Below are 22,227 nucleotides of genomic sequence, written 5' to 3'. Positions count from 1 at the left end.
TCCGGAGCCATAAAAATGCCTTGCTTTCAGTAGCGTAGCTAAAGGAGGGGCAGAGGGGGTTGTAACCCACCCGAAGCTACGCTACTGTAACTGTATCAGTGTGCACAGCGTGCCTATACAGTTATGTTCTGTGGCAGAGCAGGGAGACTCAATCTCCTTGCACTGCCCCTCTGCCTGAGCAGGACGGGGCCCGTGCCAGTAGTGGCCCTCTGCCCGTCATCGCAAGTTCAACTGTATTGGCTGGATGCTGGTACAGTTAACTGCAATACACTGTATTAAGAAATGGGTTATGTAAACTTTTGATCAGGGTCATTTGGATGTTTTGGGTTGTCATTATGATTAGTGATGAGCGAATATACTCGGTACTCGAGATTTCCCGAGCACCCCCGAGTGTCATCTGAGTATTTGTAAGTACTCGGAGATTTAGTTTTCAGTGCCGCAGCTGAATGATTTACATCTGTAAGCCAGCATAAGTACACGTGGGGATACCCTAGCAACCAGGCAACCCCCACATGTACTTATGCTGGCTAACAGATGTAAATCATTCAGCTGCTGCACTGAAAACTAAATATCCGAGTACTTACAAATACTCAGAGGACACCATAGCGTGCTGTGGAAATCTCAAGTACCGAGTACATTCGCTCATCACTAATTATGATTTAAAAACAGAAAACACAGTAGTTTGACAATAAATGGCTTCACCTAACCACTAACCTTGAGTGGAGAATAATTTTGGTGTTATCATTCATAGTCTCTGAAAAAAAGGCCAAGAAAAGCAAAAATTCTAATGGGGTATGTAAACTTTTGAGCATAACTGTATAATATATAAGTTTCACTTTTTGTATTGAAGAACTGAAATAAATTACCTTTTTGATGATATTCTAATTTAGTGAGTAGCACTTGTATGTGTGGAGAAAAAAGGGAACAGAATTTCAGGAAAAGAACATCTTTCCAACCATTAAGCATAGGAGTGGATCAATCATGCTTTGGGGTTGTGTTGCAGCCAATGACATGAGGAACATTTCATGGGTAGAGGAAAGAATAGATTTAATGAAATTTCCACAAATTCTTGATGCAAACATAACACCATCTCTAAAAAAAGCTAAAGTTGAAAAGAGGATGGCTTCTACAAATGGATAATGATCCTAAACATATGTTAAAATCCACAATAGACTACCTCAAAAGGTTCAAACTGAAGGTTTTGCAAAGGCCCTCACAGTGCCGTGATCTGAACACCATTGAAAATCAGTGGCTATACCTCAAAGTACCAGTGCAGGAAAGACAACCCAAGAATCTCACAGTACTAGAAACATTTTCCAAGAAAGAATTGATGAAAATCCCTCAAACAAGAATTGAAAGACTGGCTACAAAAAGTGTTTACAAGCCATGAAACTTTCAAAAGGGAGTGCTATTAGGTAATAGCCATGTAGGGCGCTCAAACTTTTGCATTGGCACATTTTCCATTTTATAATTTTTAATATGTAAAACATGAAAATATATATACACTGCTCAAAAAATAAAGGGAACACTTAAACAACAGAATCTAACTCCAAGTAAATCAAACTTCTGTGAAATCAAACTGTCCACTTAGAAAGCAACACTGATTGACAAACAATTTCACATGCTGTTGTGCAAATTGAATAGACAACAGATGGAAATTATTGGCAGTTATCAAGACACCCTCAATGAAGGAGTGGTTCTGGAGGTGGGGATTGTTACGGATCTGCAACACAGGACTAAGGTAGAAGGGGGAAAACTGACCCTGCACTATGACTAGGCTGAAACCCTACGATGCAGTGGGCGACCTATTCCTTGCGAATAGACCCACCGACGATCCTAGTTTAATCTCAAGCGAAGACCTATAGATAAGGGGAAGGGGTTCACTAAAAGAACTAAGGACTGGGTACAAAAACGGGTCACCTCCTAATAGAAAACACAGAGAAGGCTGTAGACACCAATAGAGAACAGAAACTAAGGCTAGCAGAACCAGAGGTACCAGCAAGGCACAAATAAGACACACAGAAGACAAAGCAAAGCACCAAGCTAGAGTTCAAGCAGATTATCACTGTTGTCCAGCAAGGACTGGGAGGCAGGTGCTGGTTATTAAAGAGTGATACAAACACCTGACCAAAGACAAACCCAGCACCAGAGGAAAAAGACCAGCAGCCAGAACTCCAAAAGAAAATGGCGCATAGTCACAAACTAAACAGATTTTAACAGGGACAACAGACTACATCTCAGTACCAATGCTTTCTGGCTGATGATTTGGTCACTTTTGAATGTTGGTTGTGCTTTCACACTCGTGGTAGCATGAGACGGACTCTACAACCACACAAGTGGCTCAAGTAGTGCAGCTCATCCAGGATGGCACATCAATGCGAGCTGTGGAAAGAAGGTTTGCTGTGTCTGTCAGCGTAATGTCCAGAGGCTGGAGGCACTGCCAGGAGACAGGCCAGTACACTAGGAGACATGGAGAGGGCCATAGGAGGGCAACAACCCAGCAGCAGGACCACTACCTCAGCTTTTGTGCAGGGAAGAACAGGAGGAGCACTGCCAGAGCCCTGCAAAATGCCCTCCAGCAGGCCACAAATGTGCATGTGTCTGCACAGATGGGTGTTGTGCTCACAGACACAGGATGCTTGGCATTTGCCACAGAACACCAGAATTGGCAAATTCACCACTGGCGCCCTGTGCTCTTCACAGATGAAAGCAGGTTCACACTGAGCACATGTGACAGATGTGACAAAATCTGTAGATGCCATGGAGAGCGATCTGCTGCCTGCAACATCCTTCAGCATGACCGGTTTGGCAGTGGGTCAGAAATGGTGTGGAGTGGCATTTCTTTGGAGGGTCGCACAGCCCTCCATGTGCTTGCCAGAAGTAGCCTGACTGCCATTAGGTACCGAGATGAGATCTCAGACCCCTTGTGAGACCATATGGTGGTGCGGTTGGCCCTGAGTTTCTCCTAATGCAGTACAATTCCAGACTTTATGTGGCTGGAGTGTGTCAGTAGTTCCTGCAAGATGAAGGCATGGAAGCTATGGACTGGCCTGCCCGTTCCTCAGACCTGAATACGATTGAGCACATCTGGGACATCATGTCTCGCTCCATCCATCTACCAACGTCACGTTGCACCACAGACTGTCCAGGAGTTGGGGGATGCTTTAGTCCAGGTCTGGGAGGAGATCCCTCAGGAGACAATCCGCCACCTCATCAGGAGCATGCCCAGTGGTTGTACAGTAGGGAGGTCATACAGGCACGTGGAGGCCACACACAATACTGAACAGCTTTCCTTGTCATGAGGCATTTTCACTGAAGTTGGAGCAGCCTGTAATTTCATTTTCCACTTTGATTTTGAGTATCATTCCAAATCCAGACTTCCATGGGATATTCATTTTGATTACATTGATAATTGTTATGTTATTGTTCTGAACACATTCCACTGTGCAATGAATAAAAATTTGCAACTGGAATATTTAATTCAGCGATATCTAGGATTTGATATTTTAGTGTTCCCTTCATTTTTTTCCCTAAAATGCAAAGGAAATGTGTCATCTTTAACTTCAGGCCTTTTGTAGATTATTTCATCTTCAACTTTCTTAACAGTTCATAATAACAATAATTTTGACCAAGGGTGCCCACATTTTTGAACGCCATTGTATAGTAGCGCTTTTTTACAGTACAGTAATACATCATCTTCTGTACTGTACTTTACTTGGGTCAGGATGAACTGATTCTTTGGACATCAGATGAAAGCAGTTATATTTATTTTTCAGAATACCGCATGCACTGTTCAGGACCCTGAAAATGCTCCTGTCGTAAACAAAGAAAGTGATTTACAGCTCCCAGTATCTTTGTCTGGCTGAATTGATTTATCCATATGAGTCTTTTTTATTATTTTATGGTGACATTTTGAGGCTTAGGAACAAAATACTAGTTTTTCACAGAGTTATCGTCTCTGGTCACTATATGGTATTTTCAGCTTACAATGAATGTCCTCGAAATAATGTATTTTCAGAGATCAGTGTGGTATGAGCACAGGTGAGACTGTTAGTGGCCCATACTCAGAAACAAATATGGTGAGAAGGAATTTAATGTAATCTTTTGTTAAATGCTTCATGTAGACAATCTCTGCATAATTGGCAAAATTCCTACTTTTATGTTATGTACAGTGATTTGATAAAGTATTAATTCCCCATGAACTTTTCCACGTTTTTTCACGTTCACCCACAAACAAATGTTTTTTGTTGGGATTTTATGTAATATACCAATTCAAGGTTAGTATTTGTGAGGTGTCAAAGAAATGATACAAACTTTTCTAATTATTTTAAAAATATAAATCTGAAAATAGTGACTTGCATTTGTATTCAGACTTTTGTAGTCTGATATCCCTAAATAAAATCTTGAGTGACCACTTGCCTCCAGAAGTCACATACAGTAATTATTAAATTTAGTCCACCTGTGCTTCATTTATTCTCAGTATAACTACAGCTGTTCTGTGAAGGCTTCACAGATTTGTTTGAGAAATTAGGGATCAAACACCTTCATGAAAAGCAAGGAACACACCAGACAGGTAAGGGATAAAATTGTGGAGAAGAGGGGCTGATCTCACAATACCTAATCAGATTAGGCAATCTCTAAGTTAAAAAGGCCATCCAAGGCCCAGAATATCTTCCTTCTCTTACTCTAGTCCCCAGCTCTCATCTGAACCGTCCTGGGTCCAAATTGCCTGAACTGCAGCGCAGGAGGACATTGAGGCCTACCCTAGACCAGCAGCCTTGGCTTTTCTGGCAGGCATCAGCACGCTCACTGCCCTGAGCCAGCCCACTCCATCTGCAACAGGATCCGGATCGATGGAGTACCAGAGGTGAGCTCCAGCATAGGAGCGTGTGCACTAAGGACAGTGTGACCCACGCCGACTGTGCATCTGGTGCCACCAGCGCCTCCCTCCCTGACTGTGCCTCTCAATAGCAGGGTGAACCCTTACCTGTGGGGTTTTCCCCCTGCACCCTGGATCCTGAGCCCAGCTGCTGTGGAGTCTCCTTGGGCCCCCCGCAGCTATCTTCTGCGGGCTGGGCGTGTGATTGAGGGTGGCACTGCTACCTCAAAGTTTCACCATTGGAGACCCCCTGCTTTGGGAGGTAAGAGGGCTTCTGACCCCTCTGAGTCAAAAGATTAAGCCATCACATAATACCTTCAGTGACTCCATAAAAACTTGAAATCGTGACAAATACAAGCCTATACAAGTCAGGCCAATAATACTTTGCTGACACTTAGTGGCCAGTTATCAAAATTACACAACAAGCCAAAGCAATTTGCTTTTTACTGATACATCCTTGGGTATCTTTATACGATTTCCTGCACTTTTTGACCTAAACTCATACCTGCCTATTCATGCAAACAATAGCAGCCTAAAACCTGAGACTTTTTGTGATGTCTTAACTTTTTCCCCACTACTCCCTGTAGAGATTAACGTTTAATATGATCCCCCTTTGACTTCCTTTAACCAGAGCTGGGCAACAACTACCAGATTACTTTACATAACAGAGAAACCCCCATGCTGAAGTCAGGCAGAACCACCTCAGCAACTCCTAATCACAGAAACCAATCTTCAATAGATCCTGGCGACATGTCCTCAGGATCACTTTCTCCAGATGATTCATCCTGCTCATTTCTGCCTAATGGAGCTGACTCAGACAAGATCCCAGCTATCACAATCAGAAATCCGAGCACTCCTACCACAGATCAAGCAGCTCTACTTTCATAATTCAATTCTATCTTGCACTCTGAATTATCTAAAATGTCGGATAAATTAACTAAAGAACTTTAAAATAAATTAGGGAGGTGGGTTCTCGTACCTTTAATCTACATGATAAAATGGACTCCATTTCAGCTACCCTCTCTACTCATGAAAATGAGGTCGAGATACTCCATGAACAAATTTACTCCATCAACAATAAACTAGAGGATTTTGAAAACCAGGCTTGCAGAAGTAACATCCGCATCAAGGCCTGCCTGAGACAATTACAGACGTCCAATCAATAACTACAGCCCTGTTCCAAGAACTCTTACATGGAATTCCTATTGGACGCCAGGAAACAGATCGCGTCCACAGAGCCCTGAGTGATAGCAAACAAAAATGGACCACTCATTGATGTTATCCTCAAAATTCATTTTTATGGGACAAAGGAACAACTTCTGCAAGCGGAAAGAAATGCCTCACCTCTAAAATTTTAAGGTCATGCTTACGAACTCTTTCCAGACTTAGCCCCCACTACCATTGCCAAAAGACAGGCTATAAAACCATATCTGGAAATTCTCCGTGCCCAGAATATTAAATACCATTGTGGATTTCCATTCAAACTGACTTTTACTCATCTGGATCTGGCCAATACAGTTTTTTCCCCTGAAGGCGCAAAATGTTGTCTCATCAAATTGCAACTTCTAGAACAACCTGCCTCACCACATGCTTCATCTTCCTCAGAGCAACCCAAGGAACGTCGCTCCAGACCTTGAGACCCACCAACACCTCCATGATCTTACAACTACAAACTTTAATGTTACTTTATACTTATGATAGCTCAACAGTTTGCTTAATTGCAGTACTCTTTCTTATATTTCAGCTAATATGTATTAATCATTAGTACATATTGTTATAAAAATGTTTTGCCTAGTTGGCTCTCGATTTCTTGAGACACCCTTAGCAACTTGCTCATTACAATACCCTCACTCGGTTTTAAAGTTCTTCTGTTTCAGGTGTTTTCTATCAATTACAAGTATTCCTCAAGTCCAAGATTACCATCCACTTCTCGTTACATCTTCAAGATGGATAAGTGCCTTTTATTGGTGATATTGATATACAGAGTTTTGCGATTGAACATATGGGACTCTGCCTTAAATCTTTTATCGTTTCATTACCTGCTTGATGTTATACTATGATAATCTCCCTGATATATATCCAACCTCAATGTCGACTGTTGGTCCCTAACTTTTCTTCCGGTTTCTATTTACCCAGACTAACACCTTGTCCATTCAGGGCTCAGCTTAACTGTCATCCACTTGAGTCCTGAAGCCCTATCTGTCCATCAGTCTCTTGATCTAAGGGTACTGTCACACAGTGGCATTTTGATCGCTACGATTATTATTATTATTTATTGTTATAGCGCCATTTATTCCATGGCGCTTTACATGTGAGGAGGGGTATACATAATGAAAACAAGTACAATAATCTTAAACAATACAAGTCATAACTGGTACGGGAGGAATGAGGACCCTGCCCGCGAGGGCTCACAATCTACAAGGGATGGGTGAGAATACAGTAGGTGAGGGCACGATGGCACGATTCGTGACGTTCCAGCGATATACTTACGATCTCGCTGTGTCTGACACACTACTGCGATCAGGGACCCCGCTGAGAATCGTACGTCGTAGCAGATCGTTTGAAACTTTCTTTCGTCGTCAAGTGTCCCACTGTGGCGGCATGATCGCATCGTGTAACAAAGGTCTGCACGATATTGTATACGATGTGCGCATAGTAACCAACGGCTTCTACATCGCAAACACGTCATGAAATTATCGCTCCAGCGTCGTGCATTGCAAAGTGTGACAGCAGTGTACGACGCTGGAGCGATAATGGTGCGATGCTGGAGCGTCACGGATCGTGCCGTCGTAGCGACCAAAGTGCCACTGTGAGACGGTACCCTAAGAGACCATGATAATTGAGGTTAATCTGGTACTCCTCACTTCCTACACCAGGCTCACTACCTGCTAAATCTGCCTAGCTCACCTTATTACCCCCTTCCTAAAATGTAAATATAATCATTATACCTCATAATGCGTTGTTCCTTACAAATCTCTAGGACCATTCAGTGTTTCTTCACACTGCTGTTCAGCAAGTTGTGCTTAGCAATCTTTAATACTTGCTAAACCTCCTTTCTTCTTTGTCCCCTATATCTTATACAAATTACACTAACTGTTCTACCCATCTTTTCCCCCCAACCCACTTAACCGCTTGAGGGGACTCACAACAATTTACCACTCCAATTATTATGCTTCCATTATCAATTACAGGTCACAGGAGGGTACGGACCTTTCTAAATAACCCTGACACCCTTATCAATATGCCTTTAACCATCTTGTCACACAATGTGCAGAGTCTTAATTTCCCACATTTTTTCCCCTTCATTTTCAAATCATTAGTCACAGCGAAAGAGGACCATTATCTCATGGTGACTGGTTCTATCTCTGATGTGGTGGTGACCTTTGTCTCCTACTATGCTCCTGATACTCATCAATCTGCCTTCTTCTCTTGGTTATCTGATTTATTCTCCGAACATACCCAAGTCACTACACTACTATGTGGTTACTCCAACACTATACTTAACGCTGCTCTCGACAAGTCTACAAACCCTCAAACTCCAACCCCCTCAATAGCTCTTTTTTCTACAGACTCAGCTGCTCTAAACAAACTCCACTTCCTCTGCCAAAGACTGTACATATTTCTCTCCATGACATTTAGTATACACTAGGATAGGCTTCTTAACAGTTTAAGTACATATATTAGGGTAGTAATCTGAAGAGAATCATATGGTAACCCAAAAATAAAAATAAAATTTTATTAAATATAGTTAAAATGCCACCAACCTGTGGCTACACCACACAAAACAAAACACACCGTGAAAAAACTAGTGTGGGGATGGAAAATCCCTATATGGTACATATGCTGGTGTCTACCTGTCTGCTGGGGTTGGCGCCCTAGGGGATGCGAGTTTGGCACCCCCGCTCCACGGCGACTGACCCTAGGGTCCCTAAATCAACCCTAGTGATCCAGTTGGGTCCCTCTACCCACACAAAGATATACTAAAGGTGCCCCTAATAATCTAGACATGGATCAAACCTAGAAATAGGGAGTCCTACAGCAGGGGTGTCAAACTGCATTCCTCGAGGGCTGCAAACAGGTCATGTTTTCAGGATTTCCTTGTACTGCACAGGTGATAATTTAATCACCTACAGCTACACACATAATGATTGCAACACCTTGTGCAATGCTAAGGAAATCTTGAAAACACGCATGGTTTGCGGCCCTTGAGGAATGAAGTTTGACACCGCTGTCCTACAGTATGCCCCACACTGTGCTATAAAAACAATAGAGAACATGTAGATTGCATTTGACTACCGTCAATAAGCCTATTTACAGTCACTGATTATTGAAGAGACTTATCTTTCTCATAGATTATTGCAATGACAATCCACCTAAACCGCCAAAATATGGCTATGATCTAGTTTTGCAACCTTAGTCGGTTTTAACTGGTACATACAGTATTAATATCATTAAGGTCACAGCTGCTAAATAATAATAATAATAATTATAATAATAATAATTTTTATTTATATAGCGCCAACATATTCCGCAGCGCTTTACAAATTATAGAGGGGACTTGTACAGACAATAGACATTACAGCATAACAGAAATACAGTTCAAAACAGATACCAGGAGGAATGAGGGCCCTGCTCGCAAGCTTACAAACTATGAGGAAAAGGGGAGACACGAGAGGTGGATGGTAACAATTGCTTTAGTTATTCGGACCGGCCATAGTGTAAGGCTCGGGTGTTCATGTAAAGCTGCATGAACCAGTTAACTGCCTAAGTATGTAGCAGTACAGACACAGAGGGCTATTAACTGCATAAAGTGAATGAGAACATGATGCGAGGAACCTGATTGTTTTTATTTATTTTTTATTTTTTTAAATAGGCAATAGGCCACACAGGGATCGTTAGGTTAATACATTGAGGCGGTAGGCCAGTCTGAACAAATGAGTTTTTAGGGTACGCTTAATACTGTGGGGATTGGGGATTAATCGTAACTAAATACTTTCAACAGATTATATCTCATGAAATGGTCAAAATTAAAAAACAAAACAGTGCTTTCAGACCTCATATAATGCAAATAAAACAAGTTCATAATCATTTAGAAACAACAATACTAATGTTTTAACTCAGGAAGATTTCAGAAATCAATATGTTGTGGGATAACTATGATTTTTAATCACAGCTTTCATGCGTCTTGGCATGCTTTCCACCAGTCTTTCACACTGCTTCTGGCTCAAAAATGTAAGCAGTTCTTCTTTGTTTGATGGCTTGTGACTATCCATCATCCTCTTGATTGGACTGCCTACGACAGGATTTTAATGTGGTGGTCTCTTAATTTTTGCCAGAGCTGTACTTACACACACACACAAAGTACAGAAGAGCAAAAAGGACAAGGGTTTGTTAAAAAAAATATTTTTGACTTGTTTTAAAGTGCATGGATTACATTTTACATATTTATGGTATATCCTAGACGTTACAAAAAAAATCTAAGCACTAACAGGCAGGTAATTGCAACTTGCCTGCCTGTTGTGCACGGCGCCTTTCTTCCTGGCACAGAGCAGTCACAGACCGCTCCTGCCGGGTATTAATTGCTTCACAAACCATAAAGCAAAAATAGTAACACAAAAACAGCTTTTCTGGCACAAATGAAAATAAAAAGTCCATACAAAACTCCTCCCCATTACACCATGTTCCAAATTATTATGCAAATTATATTTTTCTCGGATTTTCCTTAATGGTCGGTGCAAATGACAGTCAGTCTAATAAAAGTCATCACCCGTTAGATTATACATCAAATTTTATTGAAGAAACCTCCAAATGATAACAGTATAATCTCCAAAATGAAAAAAAAATCAAAATGCACTGTTCCAAATTATTAGGTACAGTAGAATTTCTAAACATTTGATATGTTTTAAATAACTGAAAATGCTCATTTGTGGAATTTACAGCATTAGGAGGTCACATTCACTGAACAAAAAAGCTATTTAACTCCAAAACATCCTAACAGGCCAAGTTACATATTAACCTGGAACTCTTCTTTGATATCACCTTCACAATTCTTGCATCCATTGAACTTGTGAGTTTTTGGAGAGTTTCTGCTTGTATTTCTTTGCTTGAAGCCAGAATAGCCTCCCACAGCTGCTGTATTGATGTGAACGGCGTCCCACCCTCATAGATCTTTTGCTTGATGATACTCCAAAGGTTCTCTATAGGGTTGGCCACACCATCAGTTTATCTCCTTTTATGCCCATAGCAGCCAATGACTCAGATGTAGGGTTGAGCGACTTTTCCTTTTTTTGGGTCGAGTCGGGTTTCGCGAAACCCGACTATCTCAAAAGTCGAGTTGAGTGAAATCGGCCGATTATCGCGAAAAGTCGGGGATCGACCGAAATACGAAACCCAATGCAAGTCAATGGGGAAGCATAGTCGGCAGTGAGTGGGGGCCAGGAAAACACCTACAGTGCCCATTTTAATGGCAAAAACATCCATTCTTGTTACTGAAGCTTGTCAATCTTAATTTACCTTATAATAATAGTAAGGCATTGGAAATTGGGGGTCATTTGGCTAAAGTTGTGGGGGGTAGGGCTGGTTCAAGTATTTAGTGGGCCCAGGAAATGTGGACCACATCACGGCAGTGGAGCAGGGAGAGGTAAGTATTTCAACTTTGCAAGTGCTGTGATCCTGAGCAAGCAGGGGGGCCCACTCGTTGGCATTGGCACTGGCACAGGGCTCCTCAAAGTACGGCGGTGTGTTTGCATGGCGGGGGCGCCTCCCACCAGCAGCGACACTTTTGCGTACTATGAGGGGCCCTGTGCCAGTGATGTCGCCAACGAGTATTCCCCCCCACACCTGATGAAGGAACCTGCACTTTCATCTGCACCTTCCTCTTTGTCCCCGTGTAAGGTGGTATGGTATGCGGGAAGGGGAACCTGACTTTCAGCAGGGTCACATTCTGGCTGTGTAGCGTGCACGGGGAATGTAGCGTTCTGGGTCAATGTACCAGCAGACTCATCTATCACTGGCTGGGCAATGGGCAGGATGAGGAGGAAACACAGATATAGGCCCAAATAATAAAGTGGGCTAAATGCAGTTCAAAATTGGTAACAGGACTAACCAGGCGGCATTACTTTGTTCAGTGGAAGACAACTGTAATGTGAGGCTGACACAGTGAGTAGGCCCAAAGTAAGTAGGCTAAATGCAGTTCAAAATTGGTAACAGAAGTAAACAGGCGGCACTGGTTTGTTCAGTGGAGAACAGCAAGGAGCGGCAGACACCGTTAGTAGGGCCAACAAAACAAGTAGGCCAAATGCAGTGTTATATTAAAAACAATTTAACGAGAGTCTGAAGATTGAAGCTCAGGAAATGCAACTAGGAGAACACCTTGGAGCGGCAGACACCGTTCCTAGAACCCAACCCAACTTGTAGGCCTAATGCAGTGTTATATTAACAACTACTTACGAGAGCCTGAAGATTGAAGCTAAGGAAAGGCAACCTGGAAAACGCCTTGGAGCGGCAGACACCGCTTCTAGAACCCAACCCAACTTGTAGGCCTAATGCAGTGTTATATTAACAACTACTTAACGAGAGCCTCAAGATAGAAGCTCATGAAATGCAACCAGGAGAACACCTTGGAGCGGCAGACACCGTTTCTAGAACCCAACCCAACTTGTAGGCCTAATGCAGTGTTATAATTAACAACTACTTAACAAGAGCCTGAAGACTGAAGCTAGGGAAAGGCAACCTGGAGAACACCTTGGAGCGGCAGACACCGTTTCTAGAACCCAACCCAACTTGTAGGCCTAATGCAGTGTTATATTAACAACTACTTAACGAGAGCCTGAAGATAGAAGCTCATGAAATGCAACCAGGAGAACACCTTGGAGCGGCAGACACCGTTTCTAGAACCCAACCAAACTAGTAGCCCCACTGCAGTTGGTCAATTAAAAAACTCTTTAACAAGAGCCTCAAGATAGAAGCTCATGAAATGCAACCAGGAGAACACCTTGGAGCGGCAGACACCATTTCTAGAACCCAACCCAACTTGTAGGCCTAATGCAGTGTTATAATTAACAACTACTTAACGAGAGCCTGAAGATTGAAGCTAAGGAAAGGCAACATGGAGAACACCTTGGAGCTGCAGACAGTTTGTAGACCCCAACCAAACTTGTGGCCCCAATGCAGTTTGAAAATTCCGCCAGGCTGAAAACCTGATACTTGCAGCTCAGTTTTTTTTTAAGAGAACAGCTGTATTGCGTGGAGCAGACAGACACTGCTAGTAGGCCTTACACCACAAAGTTGGCTCGCTGCAGGTTTAAAAAAGGTTACATGGGTACACGGACAGCATTGGTGTGGTCAGCGGAGGAAAATTGGAAGGATGGACTGCAGACATACTTAGTAGGCCTAAAATAAAAAAAAATAGGCTCAATGCAGTTTCAATTATCTTGCAGGGGTACACAGGCAACATTGGTGTGGTCAGCGGAGGACAATTGGAAGGATGGACCGCAGACAGACTTAGTAGGCCTAAAATAACAAAATAGGCTCAATGCAGCTAAGATTATGTGGCAGGGGTACCAAGGCAGCATTGGTGTGGTCAGCGGAGGACAATTGGAAGGAGTGTCTGACACAGTTAGTAATCCCAAAAACTAAATAGATGTTAATGTCTCGCAAAAAAAGAAACAAAAAAAAAAGATGGCATACTTAGGTACAGGGGTGGGCTCCTATGCTAACTTTCAAACATTGTAATTTGGCGCAAAGTATTTACTGGTGTAAATGTAGGACAGGGCCCCTGACTATTTTAACTAGTATCATACATGTCAACAAATTGGTATTGTCAGTGCCAGGCATAGAAGGATTTCAGCCCATAGACTAAACAGTGGTGGAGCAGTGAGAGATAATTTTGCAAGTGGTAGAGCACTGTTTGAGCTGGGGGGGACACTCTCTCGTGGCCGGCGGTACAGGCCCAGGGCCCCTCATGTTACAACGGTGTTTCTGATGTTGGGTGCGCACCACCACCACCGGAGACACTTCATTGTACTATGAGGGACCCAGTGGCAGTGCCGTCGACCAAAAGTGGGCACACCCACCTCTTCAGACAAACGGCACTCTCACGGGTGCTTGCGCCAAGTGGCGAGACCACGGCCCTGTGGGGGGAGTTAGCCCATTTAGGGAGGTGTAAACATGTCGTATGCTGGACAAACAGCAGCTGCAAATTAAGAGATTGGAACAGTCAGTAAGACCAGTCCAAAAGCAAGACCTTTTTACAGGAAAGCTAGGTGTCAGCCAGGAAAGGTGGGGCAAAATAATTAGAAATCCATGAGGGGTTCATTTTAATGAAGGATAGATCATCAACATTTTGGGTAGCCAGACGAGTCCTTTTTTCGGTCAGTATTGAACCAGCAGAACTGAATGCTCTTTCTGATAGCACACTAGCTGCTGGGCAAGCAAGCTCCTGCAATGCATATTCGGCCAATTCAGGCCAGGTGTCTATTTTGGATTCCCAGTAATCAAATGGGAATGACGGTTGAGGGAGAACATCGATAAGGGAGGAAAAATATTTAGTAACCATACTGGACAAATGTTGTCTCCTGTCACTTTGAATTGATGCTGCAGTACCTGTCCTGTCTGCGGTCATTGCGAAATCACTATACAACATGGTCAGAAAACCCCTCTGTCCAACGCCACTTCTGATTTGTGCACCTCTAACACCTCTGCCCTGTTGCCCCCTGCAGCTCGTGTGAGAACCATCACCGGCGCTGTGTGCTGGGAATGCGTGAATCAAACGGTCTACAAGAGTTGCTTGTTTGGTTGCCAATATTTGTTCAAGGTTCTCATGTGGCATGATATTTTGCAATTTGCCTTTATAGTGAGGATCCAGGAGGCAGGCCAACCAGTAATCGTCATCGGTCATCATTTTTATAATGCGTGGGTCCCTTTTGAGGATACGCAAGGCATAATCCGCCATGTGGGCCAATGTTCCAGTTGTCAAATCAGTGCTTGTGCTGAGTTGAGGAGCACTTTCGGGCAAATCAACGTCACTTGACTCCCTCAGGAACCCTGAACCCAGCCTTGCAACGCCAGCAGTTTCTATTGCCCCCAGAGAGGCTTCCTCATCCAAAAAATACTCATCCCCAACATCCTCCTCCTCTTCGCCCGCCACCTCGTCCTGTAGACTTCCCTGACCAGACTGTTGTGAATTCTGTGGCAGAGCTCCCTCCTGTGGTCACAAGTGGTACTTCGGCTGATTCTCTCTGTGAGCTTCCGTTGGTGGAGGAAAGTGGTACTGCGGCTTCTGAGTTTCCTTCCTCAGGTGAAGTGGTGAAGTCGTTAGGTGCTGCTCTATTTAACTCCACCTAGTGCTTTGATCCTGGCCTCCAGTCAATGTTCTAGTATTGGACCTGTCTCCTCCTGGATCGTTCCTGTGGCCTGCTGCTCTGCATAGCTAAGTTCCGCTTTGCTATTTTTGTTTTTTCTGTCCAGCTTGTCTATTTGTTTTTTCCTGCTTGCTGGAAGCTCTGGGACGCAGAGGGTGTACCTCCGTGCCGTTAGTTCGGTACGGAGGGTCTTTTTGCCCCCTTTGCGTGGTTTTTGTAGGGTTTTGTGTTGACCGCAAAGTTACCTTTCCTATCCTCGCTCTGTTCAGAAAGTCGGGCCTCACTTTGCTAAATCTATTTCATCTCTACGTTTGTCTTTTCATCTTAACTCACAGTCATTATATGTGGGGGCTGCCTTTTCCTTTGGGGTATTTCTCTGAGGCAAGGTAGGCTTATTTTCTATCTTCAGGCTAGCTAGTTTCTCAGGCTGTGCCGAGTTGCATAGGGAGCGTTAGGCGCAATCCACGGCTGCCTCTAGTGTGGTTGGAGAGGATTAGGGATTGCGGTCAGCAGAGTTCCCACGTCTCAGAGCTCGTTCTATGTTTTTGGGTTATTGTCAGGTCACTGTATGTGCTCTGACCTCTATGTCCATTGTGGTACTGAATTACCTTATCACAACACCAGACAATGGCTGACTGTCATCAAGGCTTCCCTCGTCCTCGGCTGCAGACGCCTGCTCCTTTATGTGCGTCAAACTTTGCATCAGCAGACACATTAGGGGGATGCTCATGCTTATTATGGCGTTATCTGCACTAGCCAGGTGTGTGCATTCCTCAAAACACTGAAGGACTTGACACAGGTCTTGTAGCTTCGACCACTGGACACCTGACAACTCCATGTCTGCCATCCAACTGCCTACCCGTGTATGTGTATCCTCTCACAAATACATAACAGCACGCCTCTGTTCGCACAGTCTCTGAAGCATGTGCAGTGTGGAGTGTTATGACCTGGTGGTCAGGACAATAATGGACCTGGTGGTTAAGAGCACACGGAATGACCTGATAGTTACTGATAATATAGGACGAGCTCTGGGACGTGGGAACTCTGCTGACCGCAATCCCTAATCCTATCACACACACTAGAAATAGCCGTGGATTGCTCCTAACGCTCCCTATGCAACTCGGCACAGCCTAAGGAACTAGCTAGCCCTGAAGATAGAAAAATAAAACCTACCTTGCCTCAGAGAAATTCCCCAAAGCAAAAGGCAGCCCCCCACATATAATGACTGTGAGTAAAGATGAAAATACAAACACAGAGATGAAATAGATTTAGCAAAGTGGGGCCCGACTTACTGAACAGACTGAGGATAGGAAAGGTAGCTTTGCGGTCAGCACAAAAACCTACAAAAAGACCACGCAGAGGGCGCAAAAAGACCCTCCGCACCGACTCACGGTGCAGAGGCGCTCCCTCTGCGTCCCAGAGCTTCCAGCAAGCAAGACAACAATCAAAATAGCAAGCTGGACAGAAAAATAGCAAACCAAAGAAAAACAAGCAGGAACTTAGCTTCTGCTGGGAAGACAGGTCACAAGAACGATCCAGGAGTGAACTAGACCAATACTGGAACATTGACAGGTGGCATGGAGCAAAGATCTAGGTGGAGTTAAATAGAGCAGCCAGCTAACGAATTAACCTCGTCACCTGTGGAAGGAACCTCAGAAGCCGCAGCCCCACTCACAACCACCAGAGGAAGCCCATGGACAGAACCAGCCGAAGTACCATTCATGACCACAGGAGGGAGCTTGACAACAGAATTCACAACAGTACCCCACCCCTTGAGGAGGGGTCACCGAACCCTCACCAGAGCCCCCAGGCCGACCAGGACGAGCCAAATGAAAGGCACGAACCAGCTCGGCAGCATGAACATCGGAGGCAAAGACCCAGGAATTATCTTCCTGACCATAACCCTTCCATTTGACCAGGTACTGGAGTTTCCGTCTCGAAATACGAGAATCCAAAATCTTCTCCACCACATACTCCAACTCCCCCTCAACCAACACCGGGGCAGGAGGATCAACGGATGGAACCACAGGCGCCACGTATCTCCGCAATAATGACCTATGGAATACATTATGGATGGCAAAAGAAGCTGGAAGGGTCAAACGAAACGACACAGGATTGAGAACCTCAGAAATCTTATACGGACCAATGAAACGAGGCTTAAACTTAGGAGAGGAAACCTTCATAGGAACATAACGAGATGACAACCAAACCAAATCCCCAACACGAAGTCGGGGACCCACACAGCGCCGGCGGTTAGCGAAACGTTGAGCCTTCTCCTGGGACAATGTCAAATTGTCCATCACATGAGTCCAAATCTGCTGCAACCTATCCACCACAGTATCTACACCAGGACAGTCCGAAGACTCAACCTGCCCTGAAGAGAAACGAGGATGGAAACCAGAATTGCAGAAAAACGGCGAAACCAAAGTAGCCGAGCTGGCCCGATTATTAAGGGCGAACTCAGCCAAAGGCAAAAAGGACACACAATCATCCTGATCAGCAGAAACAAAGAATCTCAGATATGTTTCCAAAGTCTGATTAGTTCGTTCGGTTTGGCCATTTGTCTGAGGATGGAAAGCCGAGGAAAAAGACAAATCAATGCCCATCCTAGCACAAAAGGCTCGCCAAAACCTCGAAACAAACTGGGAACCTCTGTCCGAAATGATGTTCTCCGGAATGCCATGTAAACGAACCACATGCTGGAAAAACAATGGCACCAAATCAGAGGAGGAAGGCAATTTAGACAAGGGTACCAAATGGACCATCTTAGAGAAGCGATCACAAACCACCCAAATGACCGACATCTTTTGAGAGACAGGGAGATCCGAAATAAAATCCATAGAGATATGCGTCCAGGGCCTCTTCGGGACCGGCAAGGGCAAAAGCAACCCACTGGCACAAGAACAGCAGGGCTTAGACCGAGCACAAGTCCCACAGGACTGCACAAAAGAACGCACATCCCGCGACAAAGACGGCCACCAAAAGGATCTAGCCACCAAATCTCTGGTACCAAAGATTCCCGGATGACCAGCCAACACCGAACAATGAACCTCCGAGATAACTCTACTCGTCCATTTATCAGGGACAAACAGTTTCTCTGCTGGGCAACGGTCAGGTCTATCAGCCTGAAATTTTTGCAGCACCCGCCGCAAATCAGGGGAGATGGCAGACAAAATTACCCCCTCTTTGAGAATACCCGCCGGCTCAGGAACACCCGGAGAGTCGGGCACAAAACTCCTTGACAGGGCATCAGCCTTCACATTCTTAGAGCCTGGAAGGACGAAACCACAAAATCAAAACGGGAGAAAAATAGCGACCAACGAGCCTCTCTAGGATTCAACCGTTTGGCAGACTCGAGATAAGTCAAATTCTTGTGATCCGTCAAGACCACCACGCGATGCTTGGCTCCTTCAAGCCAATGACGCCACTCCTCGAATGCCCACTTCATGGCCAACAACTCTCGATTGCCAACATCATAATTGCGCTCAGCAGGCGAAAACTTTCTAGAAAAGAAGGCACATGGTTTCATCACCGAGCCATCAGAACTTCTTTGCGACAAAACAGCCCCTGCTCCAATCTCAGAAGCATCAACCTCGACCTGAAACGGAAGCGAAACATCTGGCTGGCACAACACAGGGGCAGAAGAAAAATGACGCTTCAACTCCTGAAAAGCTTCCACAGCCGCAGAAGACCAATTGACCACATCAGCACCCTTCTTGGTCAAATCAGTCAACGGTTTAGCAACACTAGAAAAATTACTGATGAAGCGACGATAAAAATTAGCAAAGCCCAGGAACTTTTGCAGACTCTTCACAGATGTCGGCTGAGTCCAATCATAAATGGCCTGGACCTTAACAGGGTCCATCTCGATAGTAGAAGGGGAAAAAATGAAACCCAAAAATGAAACCTTCTGAACTCCAAAGAGACACTTTGACCCCTTCACAAACAATGAATTAGCACGAAGGACCTGGAACACCATTCTGACCTGCTTCACGTGAGACTCCCAATCATCCGAGAAGACCAAAATATCATCCAAATATACAATCAGGAATTTATCGAGGTACTCACGGAAGATGTCATGCATAAAGGACTGAAACACTGATGGAGCATTGGAAAGCCCGAATGGCATAACCAGGTACTCAAAATGGCCCTCAGGCGTATTAAATGCCGTTTTCCATTCATCGCCCTGTTTAATACGCACAAGATTATACGCACCACGAAGATCTATCCTGGTAAACCAACTAGCCCCCTTAATCCGAGCAAATAAATCAGATAGCAGCGGCAAAGGGTACTGAAATTTAACTGTGATCTTATTAAGAAGGCGGTAATCAATACAAGGTCTCAAAGAACCATCCTTCTTGGCCACAAAAAAGAACACTGCTCCCAATGGTGACGACGACGGGCGAATATGACCCTTCTCCAAGGATTCCTTTACATAACTCCACATAGCGGCGTGCTCTGGCACAGATAAATTGAACAGTCGGCCCTTAGGAAACTTACTACCAGGAATCAAATTGATAGCACAATCGCAATCCCTATGAGGAGGTAGGGCACTGGATTTGGGCTCATCAAATACATCCCAGTAATCCGACAAAAACTCCGGGACTTCAGAAGGGGTGGATAATGAAATAGATAAAAATGGAACATCACCATGTATTCCCTGACAACCCCAGCTGGACACAGACATAGATTTCCAATCCAATACTGGATTATGGACCTGTAGCCATGGCAACCCCAAAACGACCACATCATGCAGATTATGCAACACCAAAAAGCGAATATCCTCCTGATGTGCAGGAGCCATGCACATGGTCAATTGGGTCCAGTACTGAGGCTTATTCTTGGCCAAAGGCGTAGCATCAATTCCTCTCAATGGAATAGGATACTGCAAGGGCTCCAAGAAAAAACCACAGCGCCTAGCAAACTCCAAGTCCATCAAATTCAGGGCAGCGCCTGAATCCACAAATGCCATAACAGAATAGGATGACACAGAGTAGATCAGAGTAACGGACAAAAGAAATTTCGACTGTACCGTACCAATGGTGGCAGACCTGGCGAAACGCTTAGTGCGCTTAGGACAATCGGAGATAGCATGAGTGGAATCACCACAGTAAAAACACAGCCCATTCCGACGTCTGTGTTCTTGCCGTTCAGCTCTGGTCAAAGTCCTCTCACATTGCATAGGCTCTGGTCTATGCTCAGATAATACCGCCAAATGGTGCACAGCTTTACGCTCACGTAAGCGTCGATCGATCTGAATGGCCAAAGACATAGACTCATTCAGACCAGCAGGCATGGGAAATCCCACCATGACATCCTTAAGGGCTTCAGAGAGACCCTTTCTGAAAATTGCTGCCAGGGCACATTCATTCCACTGAGTGAGTACAGACCACTTCCTAAACTTCTGACAATATATCTCTACCTCATCCTGATCCTGACACAGAGCCAGCAAGATTTTCTCTGCCTGATCCACTGAATTAGGTTCATCATAAAGCAATCCGAGCGCCAGAAAAAACGCATCAACATCACGCAATGCCGGATCTCCTCCAGTCTTGCGGGTCGCCACGTAACAAAGAAATAATGATTTTCACTTGTTGAACAGGGTCACCTGAGGAGCGAGGTTTCAAAGCAAGAAACAATTTACAATTATTTTTGAAATTCAGAAACTTAGATCTATCCCCAAAAAACAAATCAGGAATTGGAATCCTAGGCTTTAACATTGGATTCTGAACCACAAAATCTTGAATGTTTTGTACCCTTGCAGTGAGATTATCCATACAAGAGGACAGACCTTGAATGTCCATATCTACACCTGTATCCTGAACCACCCAGAGGTAAAGGGGAAAAGAGAGACAAAACACACTGCAAAGAAAAAAAATGGTCTCAGAACTTCTCTTATCCCTCTATTGAGATACATTAGTACTTTGGGCCACCTGTACTGTTATGACCTGGTGGTCAGGACAATAATGGACCTAGTGGTTAAGAGCACACGGAATGACCTGATAGTTACTGATAATATAGGACGAGCTCTGGGACGTGGGAACTCTGCTGACCGCAATCCCTAATCCTATCACACACACTAGAAATAGCCGTGGATTGCTCCTAACGCTCCCTATGCAACTCGGCACAGCCTAAGGAACTAGCTAGCCCTGAAGATAGAAAAATAAAGCCTACCTTGCCTCAGAGAAATTCCCCAAAGGAAAAGGCAGCCCCCCACATATAATGACTGTGAGTAAAGATGAAAATACAAACACAGAGATTAAATAGATTTAGCAAAGTGGGGCCCGACTTACTGAACAGACTGAGGATAGGAAAGGTAGCTTTGCGGTCAGCACAAAAACCTACAAAAAGACCACGCAGAGGGCGCAAAAAGACCCTCCGCACCGACTCACGGTGCGGAGGCGCTCCCTCTGCGTCCCAGAGCTTCCAGCAAGCAAGACAGCAATCAAAATAGCAAGCTGGACAGAAAAATAGCAAACCAAAGAAAAACAAGCAGGAACTTAGCTTCTGCTGGGAAGACAGGTCACAAGAACGATCCAGGAGTGAACTAGACCAATACTGGAACATTGACAGGTGGCATGGAGCAAAGATCTAGGTGGAGTTAAAAAGAGCAGCCAGCTAACGAATTAACCTCGTCACCTGTGGAAGGAACCTCAGAAGCCGCAGCCCCACTCACAACCACCAGAGGAAGCCCATGGACAGAACCAGTCGAAGTACCATTCATGACCACAGGAGGGAGCTTGACAACAGAATTCACAACAGTGGAGTTCCACCTTGTTGCAACGTCGATGATTAGGCGATGCTGGGGAAGGTTCATAGACCGCTGATGATTCTGCATACGGCTGGAGTGTACGGGCGAACGACGGATGTGCGAGCAAAGTCTACGCACTTTGAGGAGCAGGTCGGGTAACCCTGGATAACTTTTCAGGAAGCACTGCACCACTAGGTTTAAGGTGTGAGCCAGGCAAGGAATGTGTTTCAGTTGTG

Source organism: Ranitomeya imitator, chromosome 2 (genome assembly GCF_032444005.1).
Source record: "Ranitomeya imitator isolate aRanImi1 chromosome 2, aRanImi1.pri, whole genome shotgun sequence".
NCBI lineage: Eukaryota > Metazoa > Chordata > Amphibia > Anura > Dendrobatidae > Ranitomeya > Ranitomeya imitator.
The sequence above is the reverse complement of the archived record's forward strand: the minus strand, read 5'-3'. Positions refer to the sequence as shown.